The sequence below is a fragment of the Stegostoma tigrinum genome, chromosome 23 (genome assembly GCF_030684315.1).
Source record: "Stegostoma tigrinum isolate sSteTig4 chromosome 23, sSteTig4.hap1, whole genome shotgun sequence".
In the NCBI taxonomy this organism is placed as follows: domain Eukaryota; kingdom Metazoa; phylum Chordata; class Chondrichthyes; order Orectolobiformes; family Stegostomatidae; genus Stegostoma; species Stegostoma tigrinum.
The window spans coordinates 22984198-22993789 of record NC_081376.1 but is presented as its reverse complement, the minus strand read 5'-3'; positions in this window follow the sequence as shown (position 1 = coordinate 22993789).

The following is a 9592-nucleotide window of genomic DNA, read 5'->3' as shown; positions in this document are numbered from 1 at the left end:
CAGAGTGGGAAGTCAGGTTGAATATGGCCAAGAAGAGGGAGGAATGTGGGGCCAGGCTAGAAGAAGCAAAGTCACAGGATAGGGTTGTGAGGAAGGGTCATGGGACTGGAAACATTAACTCTGTTTTTTCCTTCACAGATGCTTTGCCAGACCTGCTGAGCTTTTCCAGCAACTTTGTTTTTGTCAACAGTATAGGGGGAAGGAAGGGAAGAGAGTGAAAAGCAAGGCAATGCTTGCAGAATCAGATGGGAGAAAGACTTCTGGGCCAAGTAAACAGTTGTGGACAAGCCTTGGTGGGAGACAAGGCAGTCCAGGTCAAAGTGGGATATGGGCTTTGGGAGTGCTGCTGTGGGACCTTGGCAATATGAGAGTTGTTGAAGTGAGACTGTAAAGGGGGTGAGGGATTGTAGAAATGAGGAGACGGTTGCAGGTGCAGGTCTATAAAGCTCAGGAGGGAGGCTGCAAAGAGAAGTGAGGGGCTACAAAATGGGTGTAAGAGGTGCAAAGGGAGATGGGCAGGAAGAAGGAAAAGCCGCAAAAGGAGCAGAATGATTTTAAATCTTTCAACAAAGGAATATTCAGCTAACTCGGATACAAGGAAACTCAAAATCACAGAAATAATGTATTTCTTGTAAATGAATGTGGAGCCTCCAGGTTAAGGCACCAGGAATATAGGAGCTACAATGAAGGAAAATGTCATGGATGCTATTATAATGAAGACTGTCAATTGGATAACTTAATATTGAACAGTTTTATTTCTTACAGATTGCAGTTATGTTTTATAACTTCTCCTACCTAGAATTACTGAAGGTGCATGATTGTCTCAGAGACAAACGTGCAACTATTTAGCTGTGACCTCACCAATCTTTGGAAAGATTCTTTGGGGTGATGGGGCTTTTTTGTATTCAGAAGTGTATATTAGTTAATTTTTTTTTTTAAAAATCTGTTATTAACTTTTGCCTGTTTTCTTGTGACAATTTAAATGTTGCAGTATCTTGAAAATTAATGCTTTTGGCATGTGCTTTGGCTTTAAGTTTAAAGGAGCAATGATATTCTTTGATATTGAAGCAATCTTCTGATTCTGCTTCTGTGTGAGTCCAAATACACCACATGTCAACACAAATTTTATCTATGTGCCTACATCACTTTTAGAGATGTGTTAGCAAGAATGAAAAAATGTCTGAAAATCAACATGGACCCTGAAAAATCAAAAACGTTGCTCTAGAAAATATCAAGAGAAGTTCTTAGAAAATAAATGATTATTTTGACCCCTGTGCTATGGTATTCTTTACATCTATCTAACAGGGCACACGGTGACTTTTGCTTAACAGTCACCTGAAAGATAATACCTCCAACAGGACAGCACTCCCTCTGCATTGCAATGGAGCATCAGCCCGGATTATAGGCTCATCATTGGAACAAAACAATGAACATTTAACCAACCACATTAACAGCAATAGTCCAACTCCCTGAGACATGGCTATCGTCAACATCCTGACCATAGGAGGTCACGAATCTCATAGTGGTTCAGGTGAACATCAATCTGACCACATTGTTTGTCTTGAGTTAATGACCACGGGTATTTATTTCAGGGTGCTCCATGGGACCCCGTGGTAGATGTGACAAGAACAAAATAAGCCAGAGTTCTTCCTCTGTGCGCTACGAGAGAAACTCTTCAAATGACTGCACAGGAATATTCTGTCACTGGGTCAGTGCCCTGCTGTTGGCTTCAGAACACAGTGACTGACCTTTCAGCTTCAGCTGCATTGTCTCGTGGGCAGATAAATGAAAAACAAAGTGAAAAAGTTACTGTCGTGTACCAACATATTATGAATCTTCTGTCAATAACTCAAAATTTTGAACACCGTTAAAATGAATGCTGTGAACAATGTGACACTTTGCATTTTAAGCTTCAAACAATCCTGAATTCTCAAGCAAATATCCAATTAAATATGGCCAGTCTCAGCCATCTGCGAATTCACAGATCAATTGGTTTAAGGTTTTTCATCAACAAAAGACCTGTAGCATTCCAGCTGGCTCACCTTTCTGTTTCACTATGGACTAAAGCTGTATACTAAACCATCAAAGCTCAAAGTGTTAGACGCATGTGAATAGACCCCCAGAGACCTTTCTTTGTATTATGGCCACTTTCTTCATTCAAACTGGACTGAATAAATCACAAGTTTGGTTTGGGATCACATTTGGCATGGACTGGTTGAACCGAAGGGTCTGTTTCTATGCTGTATGACTCTATGATCTTGTGGGAAGTGTGGAAAGAAACAATGCCCAAATAAAGTCTCTCAGACATATTATGGCTCTCAGGTCTCCCACACTTCCAATGTAAAATTGTCATCCATGTTTCCAAATCCACCCATGGCCTTGTCTTGCCTATCTCCATAGTGTCATCCAGCCTTGCAATTCTTTTACAATCTCTGTGTTCTTCCAATTTTGGTCTCTTGTATCTGCAGGCCTGATCACTGCACAGTTCACAGTCTTCCACTGCCGCGGTCTGATATTCATCAGGTTTCTCCCCAAACCCTTTCTGCCTCCCATCTCCATCTCCTTGAAACCTATTACTGCAACCAAGATTTTGGCTACCTGTCCTCATTTCTATACAGCTGAATGAGCACAGCAGGCCAAGCAGCATCAGAGGTGCAGGAAAGCTGACGTTTCGGGTCTGGACCCCTCTTCAGAAAGATTTCTGAAGAGGGGTCCAGACCCAAAACGTCAGCCTTCTTGCTCCTCTGGTGCTACTTGGCCTGCTGTGTTCATCCAGGTCCACACCTTGTTATCTCAGATTCTCCAACATTGGTAGTTCCTAATATCTCTGTCTTCATGTCTACTTGCATGGATCAGTGTCAAATTTGGTGTGATTAAATTCCTTGTGACACTTCACTACATTGCAATGCCGATTGTTGTTGTTGTTGCGCACTGAGGAAAATGAGGAGGAAAAGGTGTCGGTGGAGAAACTTTCACAGAGATGGCAAGATTGAGAACACTGCCATCAAAACTGGAACTGACAGCAGAGGTGGAAGCTGGAAAGGTTTGGATGGGCATGGTACAGTGAGACTTCCCTCTCTCAAATAATAGGATAGAATACAGCAAGAAGCACAATGCAACAGGGGAGCCACCCTGAGGTTAGACTAGTGAACACACCTACTGATTGGTCACTGAGGAAGATTCCTGGTTTTGGGAGCATTTCAGTGCTCTTACAGATGCTTGCTTCATTTTATTCTGGTCATTAAGTAATTTATGGCCTTTCATTCTGACTACGTATTGCAGTAAAGTATATGTTGAACAATGGGACCTCTCACCAGCTCTCAGCTCCCTCGTCTGAGGAATACTAATTAAGAGTGAACACACCAGATAGAAAATGAGCTAAGGCCCTCTCCCTCTCTCTCTTTCTCTGTACCTGTGTTTGTCCCTCGCTGGCTGCTTCTCTATCTTTCCCCTCCCTTTGTCTCTGTCTGTATCAGTATTTTCGTGTCTTTCTCCTGTAGCTATGTCACCCATTGTGTATAACATTGGTGTGTTTTGTGTGTGTGTGTTAGCATGTGTGAGCATTTGCATGTGTGTGGGGGAGGGGTTTGTGTGTGTCAGAGGGGTGGTGTGTGTATGTCTGTGTGTGAGAGTGTGTGGGTGAGGGTGTGTATGCACATGGGTGTGTGCGTGTGCATGCGTGTTTGTGTGCATGAGTGTGTGTGTACTTTTGTGTGACTTTGTGTGCGTGCGTGAGAGTGCATGTGTGCATGCATGTGTGAGTGTGTGTGAGAGAGTGTGTTGAGAGATCATGTACATGTGTATGTGTGTGGGAGCAGATGTATGTGGGAGTGTGTATGTATGTTGGGGGGGTTGTGTGTGTCTGTGGGGGTAGGGATTGGTGTGTGTGTGTGAGTGTGTGGGAGATTGTGTGTGGGGGGAGGAGTTTTTGTGTTTGTGTGGGATGGAGGGGATTGTGCATGTGTGGGGTGGGTGTGTGTGTGGGGTGGAGGGGTTTGTGAGTGTGTGTGTGTGTGTGTGTGTGTGTGTGTGTGTGTGTGTGTGTGTGTGTGTGTGTGTGTGTGTGTGTGTGTGTGTGTGTGGACGGGGAGGTTGGAGGGGTTTGCGTGTGTGTGTGTGATGGAGACTGTGGTGAGGGCGAGGCTGAGCTTTGGGATATTCTCTTTGCTGTCAGTTGAGAAGCAATGAGTCCAAGCTTCACTGGTTGAGGACAATGAGCGGGAATTAGTATTTCTGAATTGCTTTCCTGCACAGGATACAACTTATTTCATTTTTAACCAGTCAATAACACCCTGTCCACAGCACCAGCTGGCAGGGATCAGACACTGAACAGTAACATGACAGATCAATAAGAATCCAATATGGAATTGACAGTGCCCACTGAGCTACTCCCAATTCCCATGTTCCGACGCCTCCCGGGGTCCTCACTCACAAAACAATAAATAACCACAGCAAGTCAGATTTTCTCATTCACTGTTCCGCAATGTTCCTTATCATTAACTCTTCTTTATTAAAATTTTCCAATCAGACTCATGCTCACATAGAGACCAGCATTGGTTAGATCTGGTCTAAAGTCCCCTCAATAGAGCAAAAGTCCTGATCTGAAACCTCAGCTTTCCTGCTCCTCTGATACTGCCAGGCCTGCTGCATTCCTCCAGCTCCACACTGTTATCTCTGACTCCAGCATCAGCAGTTCTTACTATCTCTGAAGTCCCCTCAACCCTGTTTCCATCAAAAACTCCCAGGGCAGATAGAGCTGACAGATAAGTTACACACTAAAGTTCCCTGTGCGCTGTTTCCAATAAATACTCACTCCCAGTCCAGTTACATGTCACAGGTAAAATACAGAGTAAATTTTCTTCAATACTGTACCATTGTCCATTTCCCCGATCCCAACTCTCACCCAGCACTGGTTGGATACAGAATAATGCACCTCATTAGCAGTGGTTGATATTTTGAGGGGAGGGGTTGATATTTTGAGGGGAGGATGTGTGATCTGAAGTTGCCCCAGGGAGGGTAGTCCGTGATCCTGATAGTTTGGGGCTGTAGGATTCAAGTATAATAATCTCGATTCAGAATTGATTCAGGGTAGACTGGGAAAATCAGATTGGTAGCAGATCTCAAGAAAAGGAATTCGTGGAATGTCTATGAGATGGTGTTTTGGAGCAGCTTGTGGTAGAGCTCAGTAGGGAACAGGCTATTCTGGATTTGGTGATGTGTAAGAGGGAAGATTTGATTAGGGAGCTTAAGGTGAAGGAACTCTTAAGGGGTAGTGACCATCATATGATGGAATTCACTCTACAGTTTGAGCTGGAATTAGATACAATAATATTTGAGTAAAGGTAACTGCAGAGACATGAGGGAGGTGCTGGCTAATTGATTGGAAGGAGAGCTGAGCAGGAAAGACAGTAGAGCAGCAATGTTAGGAGTTTCTGTGGGTAATTTGGGAGGCACAGCAGAAATTCATCCAAAGGAAGAAGAAACATTCTGAAGGGAGGATGAGGCGACGTGGCTGACAAGGGGAGTCAGGGACAGCATAAAAGTAAAAGAAAAAGCGTACAGTATAGTAAAGATTGGTGGGAAGCCAGAGGATTGGGAAGCCTTTAAAAACCAGCAAAGGGGAATTAAAAAAGCGATAAGGGGGAAGAAAATGAAATATTAGGGTAAGCTTCACTGGTTGAGGACGGCGAGCAAGAATTAGTATTTCTGAATTACCATTAATATAAATATTAATATAAAAGAAGATTGCAAGATTATTTTTGAAAATCTGAAAGTTAAGGGAGAGGCATGAGTGGATATTGGACCCCTGGAAAATTAGGCTGGAGAAGTAGCAATGGGGTACAAAGAAACAGCAGAGGAACTGAATATGTACTTTGCATTAATCTTCACAGTGGAAGGCACCAGCAGCATACCAGAACTTCAAGAGAAGGCCTTTGACAAGGGGCCAGACAGGAGGCTACGAAATAAGAAAGCAGCCCATGGTGTTAGAGGCAAAGCACCAGCATAGATAGAAGTTTGCCTGACTGACAGAAAGCAGAGAGTAGGGAAAAGGGGGTCTTTTTCAGGGTAGCAGCCAATTACTCGTGGAGTTCCACATGGGTCCACTTTGGAACCACAACTAATAATGTTATACACTTAGCAATCTGGACAAAGGAACTGAGAGTATTGTTGCTAGGTTTACAGACGATACAAAGATAGATGGATGAGCAGGTAATGTTGAGGAAGCAGGAACGCTGCAGAAGGACTAGGACAGGCTAGGAGAATGGGCAAGGAAGTGGCACATGGAATACAACATGGAAAAGTGTGAAGCTATGCACTTTGGGAGGAAGAATAGAGTTGTAGACTATTTACAAAATGGAAAAGGCTTTGGAAGTCTGAAGCACAAAGGGATTTGGTAGTCTTAGTTCAGGATTCTCTTAAGGTTAACATTTAGGTTCAGTTGGCAGTTAGGAAGACAAATGCAATGTTAGCATTCATTTCAAGAAGACTAAAGCACAAAGGCAGAGATGTGCTTCTCAGGCTGTACAAGGCTCTGATTCGACCACATTTGGAATATTGTGAGCAATTTTGGACCCTGAATCCAAGGGAGGATGTGGTGACATTGGAGGAGATCCAGAGGACATTCACAGGAATGATCCCAGAGATGAAGAGCTTGCTAATACGCAGAGTGGTTGAATCTGTACTCAATGGAGTTTAGAAGGATGAGGGGGGAGATCTGATTGAAACTTACAGATCACTGAGAGACTTGGATACAGTGGACATGAAGAATTTTTTAAACTAGTGGGAAAGACTAAGCCCTGAGGGCACAGCCTCAGTGACACGATTGTCTTTTGGAACTGAAATGAGGGGGAGTTACTTTAACCACAGGGTGATGAGTTTGTGGAATTTATTGCCACAGAAGGGTGCGGAGGCCAAGTCATTGAGTCTATTTAAGACAGAAAAAGGTGGGGTCTTGATTGGTGACAGGATCAAGGGTTATGGGAAGAAGGCAAGAGAATGAGATTAAGAAACATATCAGCCATGATCATGGCCAAGCAAATCTGATTATGAGTGGCCTAATTCTGTTTCTACTTTTTATGGTCTTATAATTGAAAGTCCATTCATGTGTCGAATGAGCAGCCTGTTCATCCAATTAAAATCTCTCGTTCTTTTTATTTTTAAACAATAATAAGGCCCAGTTTAATTGTGTGTATGAAACTCACACTTCATTTTATTGCATTTTGAAATTCATTTACTATAAAATCAATGGTAAAGATTTATTAATAGCCGATCCCACTGGTTTCATTGTAAATTGGTCTGCAATGACACAATGTAAACAAATCCTTAAATCAAATTTATTTACCACCATCATGGAAAGCTCACATCTGGCACTGATGTACATACATGGAAGGAATTATATCTTTTAATCCATTCTGTGCTATAGACATACAGGAGCTGTTAGGGCCATACACATGCAGTAAATAGCCAGATAGGAATGAATCATTGAAAACAACAAATTTCTGGAGATCACAATGAGTCAGGCAGCATCCATGGAGAGGGAGCAAGTTAACGTTTCAAGTCGAGATGACTCTTCATCACAGCAGTAATTCATCTGCAGTAATTTGTTCCTACAGGAATGAATTATTCCTTTCCATCCATGTACGTAAGACTGGCACTGAGACATGAAATTAATGTCATATCTGGCAGTAAACCAGGAAGCCACTGAACCCATTCAGCCTGCACCAATCTTTTTTTATAGAACTCATCTGCTGCTTACCACCTAACTTGGTCTCCTTTTCACATAAATTTCCAATTCAATTTTGAGGGATCCGTTTGCTGGTTTTCATGATATCAGTCTGATTGCACATTCCAGCATTTTGTGGTACCTGCTACCTCCGCCAGAATGAGATTCAGAGTGAGATGTCTTTGAGTCAGTTTGCTGCCGCTAATCCTCTTATGTCCATGTATTGCCCAAAGCCTGTCTAATGATCCATGGTGCTGTCCTTAGTAAACAAGATGACTGATAGCAATAAGTACAACTTTGTAGTTGTTAGACATAATTACTCGGGCTAGCTGGAGCTGTACGGAGTGCATCTGCTTTCCTGAAGATTATATAGAACTCACTGTCTGCACAGACTATGTGGAATAAACAGACTGGGTGAATCTCCACACCAGATCAGTTGTCTATGCTTGTATCAGCTCAGTTTCCCCAAAGAAAATAACTTTACTAGCGGTCTCTATTCTGCTAATGCTTCTCCCTTACACTATCTTTCTCCAACCCATCCCCACAACACTTTGGGTTACTGTCTATATCTCTACTGACCCTAATCCGGTTCCTTCTCACTGTCACTCGGTAATATTCTCCCCCAAGACAATGTGTTACAGGCTGTATCTGTACCGATATTAATCCAGCTCTCTCACATTGTCACTCTGTAACCCTTTCTCGCAGCACCGTGGGTTACTGACTGCATCTTTACTGATGTTAATCCAATTCTTTCACGCTGACATTCAGTAACACCTCTCCCCCAAAGCAATCTGTTGCAGACTGTATTTCGACTGATGTTGATCCAGCTCCCTCTCACTGTCACCACTCTCCCCAACACCCTGGTTTACTCAACTGTATTTCTACTGATGTTAATTCAGTTTTCTCACACTGTAACTCAGCAACACTCTGCCCCAAGGCAATCTGTTTCAGACTGTATCAATAGCAATGCTAATTCAACTCCTTCACACTGTCACTGTGTAACCCTTTCCTGCAACATTATGTCATACTGACTATTTCTAGTGACATTAGTCCAGTTCCCTCATATTGTAGCTCAGTAACGTCTCTCCCTCTATGCAGTCTGCTGCAGACTGTATTCTAACTGATGTTAATCCAGCTCCTTCTCACTCTCACCCCACTCCCAGCACCCTGTGTTACCTGATTGTATTTCGACTGATGTTAATTCCATTCCTTTGCACTCTGCATCTCTACTGTTAGTAATCAAATTGCCTCACGTGGTCATGTCTCTAAAGAGATGCTGATGTTCTCAGTGAACCTCTTGCTCTGATCTTCCTCTGATCCTGACATTACAGCCCGAGGTCATGATTTTCATTAAAGTCATATCCAAAAAGAACTCTCTTACCCCTCCCTGGTCACTCCTGCCATTGGGTACTGTGATTTTGTTGGGGAGTACAGAGACTGTCACTTAGAGATTGTTACTGAGGATGGAAGTATTGTACCTTCAATTTTAGGTTGATATATCACGTTCTTCTTTTAAAAAAAACCTCTTCATGCATCGACAATGCATTAAACCAAGGTTTATCACATCATCTCATGTCCTCCCACAGTCAGTCTCAGTACTTCTATCAAATGTTGTTGTCTTCATTCTTAGGATCTCAGCATTGTTGGCAAGACCAGAATTTGCTGCTCTCCCTATTGTTTACCTTGCCCTGAGAAAGTGGTGGTGTGCTGCTTTCTTGAACCATTGTAATCATGGTGATGTTGGGAGGGGGCTCCAAGTTTTGACACAGCGACACAGAATGTGTTGGAGGGTTGTGTTGGTGGTGCTGCCGTATATCTGCTGCTGTCGTCCTTCCTGGTGGTAGGGGGCACAGGTTTGGAAGTGTTGGT